Consider the following 6,300-nt stretch of genomic DNA (forward strand, 5'->3'; position numbering starts at 1 on the left):
ACGATAAGCTCCAACGTAATAGCCTGCCGTTATCTCCAGAGACCCGGTTCAGCCACACCAACGGGTTATGGTCGGTGACCAGAGTGAACTCCTGACCATATAAATAGGGAGTCAATTTCTTTAATGCCCACACCAAAGCCAAACACTCCTTTTCGACCGCTGCATAGCTGACTTCGCGGGGCAGGAGCTTCCGGCTGATGTAGGCAACTGGATGCTCCCCTCCATCTTCGCCTACTTGGCTGAGGACGGCTCCCAGCCCGAACATGGAAGCATCTGTATGGACTATAAAACGTTTGTTAAGGGCTGGGGCCGCCAAGACAGGAGCGTTAATTAGAGCATTTTTGAGAGCCTGGAAAGCCGTTTCACAGTGGGGAGACCACAGGACCTGTCGAGGTAAGTTCTTCTTGGTCAAGTCAGTCAGGGGTTTGGCAAGTGTGCTGTAGTCTGGTACGAACCGTCTATAGTACCCTGCCGTGCCCAGGAAGGCTAGGACCTGAGTCTTAGTGATGGGGGTGGGCCAATTGGCGACAGCTTCTATTTTGGCCGGCTCTGGTCGCTGCTTTCCACACCCCACCCGGTGACCCAGGTACTGTACCTCGGCCATCCCAAAGTGGCATTTTTCTGGCTTCAGAGTCAGGCCAGCAGCCCGGATCTGATCCAGAACCATTCCCACATGAGCTAAGTGGTCCTCCCAGGACTCACTGTGGATCGCTATGTCGTCCAGGTAGGCGCAAGCAAAACTCTGGAAGCCATCCAGGAGCCTATCCACCAAGCGCTGGAATGTAGCTGGGGCATTCTTCATCCCAAACGGCATTACCCTAAACTGATATAAGCCGAATGGGGTGACGAATGCCGACTTGGGGATAGCCTCCGGGGCCAGGGGAATCTGCCAGTAACCTTTGCAGAGGTCAATAGTGGTCAGGTAATTTCCCCTGGCTATACGATCGAGTAGCTCGTCTACCCTGGGCATAGGGTAAGCGTCCGTCACGGTATTTTCATTGAGCCTCCGATAGTCTACGCAGAACCGGGTGGTCCCATCTTTCTTGGGCACCAAGACAACTGGGGAGGCCCAGGGACTATCGGAGGGCTCAATTACCCTGAGCTGGAGCATCTCATCGATCTCCTTCTTCATTCCTGTCCTAACTGCTTCGGGGATTCGGTACGGAGCCTGGCGCAAGGGAGCTTGTCCCGGAGTATCTACCTGGTGGGTGGTTAAAGTAGTGTACCCTGGCTTCGGGGAGAAGGTGAGGTGTTTGGACTGGAGGAGTTGGTTGAGCTGCTCCCTTTCAGTGGGGCTAAGTCGGTCCCCTATCTGAACCTGCGCCACTATACCTGTGGGGAGGCTCTTTTCTAATAGGTCTGGAATGGGTAAACTGTCGGGGTCTTCCTGAGGGGAACAACATACGGCCGTCACATTCTCTGGTCGCTCAAAATATTCCTTGAGCATGTTTACATGGAATGTCTTTCTAAGATTGTTGTCATGGCAGCTAGCTATCACATAAGTGGTGTCTCCCCTTTTCTCTACGATCTGGTAGGGACCCTGCCAGGACGCCTGCAATTTGTCTGTCTTCACCGGCTTAAGTACTAACACCTTTTGTCCTATGGTGAAGATTCTCTTTCGGGCCCCCCGATCGTACCATACTTTCTGTCTTCTCTGGGCCAACTGGAGATTAGCCCGCACGGATTTGGCTAATTGCTCCATTCGGTCCCTGAGTTCCAGCACGTATGGCACAATTGGGACACCGTCAGCCTCCATCTCTCCCTCCCAGTGCTCCCGGATCAGGTTTAGGGGTCCCCGTACCTTTCTTCCGTAGAGCAACTCGAAGGGAGAGAACCCTGTCGTTTCCTGGGGCACCTCCCGATAAGCAAATAGGAGGTGCGGCAGGAAGCGTTCCCAGTCTCGGTATTCCTGAGTGAACGTCTTGAGCATTTGCTTGAGGGTCCCATTGAACCTCTCACACAGCCCGTTCGTCTGGGGGTGGTATGGGGAGCTCAGGAGGGACTTAATTTTGCAAACCTGCCAGAGTTGTTGGGTCAATTCAGCCGTAAATTGGGTGCCTCGGTCGGATAGGATTTCTTTTGGAAATCCTACCCGGGAGAACACCTGTACTAGTGCATTCGCTACCGTATCCGCTTGTATGTTGGATAGGGCGACAGCCTCTGGGTACCTGGTAGCGTAGTCCACTACGGTAAGAATGTATCGCTTACCGGAGGGACTAGGGGTAGCCAGTGGTCCCACTAGGTCAATAGCAACCCGGCTGAAGGGTTCCTCTACAATGGGCATATTTACTAGCTGGGCTTTAGGGTGATCGCCTCGCCTTCCTACTCGTTGACACACATCGCAGGTGTTACAGTAAGTTCTAACGTCAGCGTGCACCCCTGGCCAAAAGAACGTGTGAGTAATGCGGTGTAGGGTACGGGTAACGGCTAGGTGGCCTGCTAAGGGGATGTCGTGGCCTATTTTGAGGATTTCTTGACGGTATTTGTGGGGCACTACCAGCTGTCGCCTACGCTGTCCCCTTTTCTCTGTCCAGCGGTATAGTTTCCCTTTTTCCCATAAGAATGTTTCGTTATCTGCCCCGCCCCCTCCGGTCTCTGCTCGTTCCCGGTACTTTTGTAAGGTCGGGTCAGTCTTAGACTCTGCCTCGAAAGCATCTGGGGTGTCCCAGGGTATGGGGCCTAACCTGTCAGGCAAGGTCGGGGTAGGTCTTACCTGTGTCTCCCGCACTGGTGAGAGCTCTCGCTCCGTCCGGGCTTGGGCCCGTGTAGTCACTGGGTCCGCCTCGTTGTTGCATACTGGAGCATAGGCAGAAGTCATGGGGCCCAAATCGTTGCCCAGTAGTACTTCGGCAGGTAAATTATCCATTAGGCCCACGTTCACAGCCCCCTTTTCCGCTCCCCAATCAAGATGCACTTTAGCTGTTGGAATTTTGTACACATCCCCCCTCGCCACTCTAACGGCCACAGTCTGTCCGGATCGCTTGTGCTCTGGCACCAAATGACTCTGTACCAGCGTGATAGTAGCCCCTGTGTCTCGCAATCCCTCGGTAGATCGCCCCTCGAGCCATACCCTCTTCCGATGGTGCTGGCGGTTATCTGAGGCAGCATATACAGGGTCTGCCTCGTGAAGCGGCCCCACATATCCCTCCATAGGGGCCTCTTGGTTAACACAGAGGGCCCGGGCCGGACGATAGGACCCAGAGGGGTAATTGTAATTCCTGGGTGTCTGGTGCGTATTAAGGGGGCAGCTAGCCATGAAATGCCCTGGTTGCTTGCATCGGTGGCAAGTCGGTCTGGGACGCTCAGAGCTGTTATTGGGTGGTCCTGAGTGTCGGACGGGCCCTGTGGGCACCGGGGCTCGGAATTCAGCACGAGGGGGTGCACGGTAAACCTCTCTGGGTTCGACCCGTGCTGGAGCTCGGTAGTTCATGGGTTCGTGAAGACGGGAGTCATAATGTTCATCTGCCAATTTGGCTGCTTCTTCTAAGGTAGAAGGCCGCCTGTCTCGCAGCCATTCCTTCCCTTGCTGTTCCATGCCATTATAAAAATGTTCTAAGAGAAACAATTGTAAAATTTCCTCCCCAGTCACCGCTTTACTTCCGCTCAGCCAGTGATTTGCCGCTCTCCGCATTCGGTGCGCCCATTCCATATGGGTATCGTTAGGCTTCTTTTCTGTGCCCCGAAACTGTCGGCGATACGTGTCCGGAGTTACAGCGTACCGTCGCAACAGTGTCTCCTTAACTAGCTCATACTGTGTCACTTCCTCAGCACCCAGAGTACGAAAGGCTTCCAGGGCTCGCCCGGATAGTTTCCCAGACAATATCGTGGGCCACTCTCTGTTGGGAATCTGGTGCAGGGCACATTGCCTTTCGAAGTCCGCCAAATATTCATCAATCCCTGTCTCGCTCTCTAGGAAGGGTCGAAATGCCGCATAGGGTATCTTGGGCCTCCCAGCATTTTCGACAGGGATGATTACCTGCGGGGCTTCAGCATTGCGGTGTGCATTCGCTAGGTTGAGTTCGTGGGCTCGAGTCTCTCGTATATCCTCGTCCGCCTCCGCCATCAACTGCTGTACCAATTCCATGGAGGGGTTCGGCCCGTATAATGAGAGCCTTTCCCGAACAATCCTGGTTTTTTTCGTCACTAATCGTGGTCGGTGTTTCCGCCATTGTGAAGCTCTGATCCAGTTCGGTCAATTCTGCGATCAGCTCTCTCCTCGGCCGGTTGCTGGCGTACCCCCCTCTGCTTTCAAGTAAATCCTTTAGGGTTGTACGCTTCAATTTTTCGTAAGCGCTCTCCATCCGTTCTGTACCTCTCCTAGGAAATCCAGGAAAATCCCGCCGCTGCCGCCAAATGTTACGGTTACCCTTAGTCTCGCTGAGAGATGGACCGCTTAGTAGCCTGGATCCCTATTGCTAAAGAGGGGAGAAGCTGCTTTCCATAGTATTCTATATGAGTCTCGCAAATATAGAATAATCTCCCTTAGCTGCAGTACAGCTAGGATACCCTTCTGCCCACAAAAACGAGTCAACGCTGCGATTGAGGGTCAAACAAGAACTCAGGACTGGGATGCCCAGCCTGCTTTTTATTAAGGTTACATGCACACAGGGCACTCCCAGGGGGAGAGGGGGGGAAGCACAAAATCCCCCATCACACATTTAGATAGAGAGCACTGTCCTTTGACAGGCCACAATAGGATTATAGTACTTAAGATAACAAGTTTACAAGTTCATCTTATCAATTAGCAGTCTGGCTCCAGAGGTGATTAGACAATAGCTTCTAAAAGCTGAAAAAAAAGAGTTAACTCTTTATGAAATGATACTTGTTACGGTTTTCTTGGAGCCCTTCTTAGGCGCTGGCTTGCTGGTTCAGGCATTGCTGCTGGGAAATAAGCTCTTCACAACAAAATAACTAATGCTTCTGTAACACAGACCTATCCTTATATCTTGGAATTTTTACAATGCCTTGAGCAACAATATGAAGAACAAACAAGGTAAAAGAGATGTGGAAGAATATATAATTGAGTTTCGTCATCTTGCCACACTTAGAGCCTGGAATCAAGCTGCTCTCCTGGATCAATTACAGGTTTGTCAGATACTTTGAAAGATGAACTGGCATGAGTAGGGGTCCCTAAGACTCTAGAAAGCCTAATCTATTTGTCTATTCAGATCGACCACTGCCTTAGGGAGAGACTCATGGAAAATGCTGCTGCCTATTGCCCTCCTTACAAGTGTTTTGTTTGCCCTCTGCCTCCAACTTCACCAACTGCCTCCCATGAAGAACCCATGCAATTAGGAAGTGTCCGAGGTCCCCTCTCTGAAGCTGAAAAGCAAAGAAGGTTGCTAAACCTCTGCTTGTACTGCAGAAAACCTGGCCATATAACTTTTGTGTGCACTGCCAAGTCCAAGACTCCTAGGAGTAAGCAACCTCTTCCCGTCCTTTCCATTGATCAAATGCCCAGATATTCTAAGCATCAGTTGTCCCTATCTCCTTGCAGTGGACTAAAACTCATTTAATCTACCTGCCATGATTAATTCAGGGGCCAGAGAATGTTTTCTGGACACCCAGTTAGCCCAAAGACGGCAGATACTCAGTGTCACTAAAGAAAAGATAATTCAGATACAACTCATCAATGGGTCACCATTAAAAACCGGTCCAATCACAAAACAAACTCTTTATTGGCTACAATTGAGCCTGGGCATTAAGAGACTGTGAATTTTTATTTAGTAACTTCATCAGTGTTCCCTTTAGTGCTTGGCCTTGCCTGGTTACAAAAACATAATCCGCTTATCAACTGTGAAATTGGAACTGTACACTTTAAATTCCAATTTTGCATTCAGCACTGTCTTACGTCCCTCATCAATGCTACCCTCCAACCCAAGACTCCAGTATAACCTCCTCATAGGGAATAATATTGCCCAATTAATCTCCTCCCTGCTGCTCCAATTCCATTCGGTTGCATCTATCCATTATCATAATCAGCGTTAAAGGTGTTAAAAGAATATATTGAAGAAAATCTTCACAAAGGGTTTTAACAAATCATCCAAGTGGGACGGCGATACTCCAGTCTTCCATCAGCTTCTCTAGGTGAGCGCAGCCGTGCTCTGCCTAGATTCAAAGGGGCCATGTCCTAATTACAGGAACTGCCACCTGAAGGACTCAGGTATGGGAGTTCCTATAAATGCTCACCCAACCCATCACTCTGGGCTAAGTTATTGCCTTACCTACCTTGTTCCTGGCTCCAAAGTCTAAGCATACTTACTTGATACCTGTGTAGACTCACCTTGTTCAAGAGACCAA

This window comes from Bombina bombina, chromosome 6 (assembly GCF_027579735.1).
Source record: "Bombina bombina isolate aBomBom1 chromosome 6, aBomBom1.pri, whole genome shotgun sequence".
NCBI classification, from domain to species: domain Eukaryota; kingdom Metazoa; phylum Chordata; class Amphibia; order Anura; family Bombinatoridae; genus Bombina; species Bombina bombina.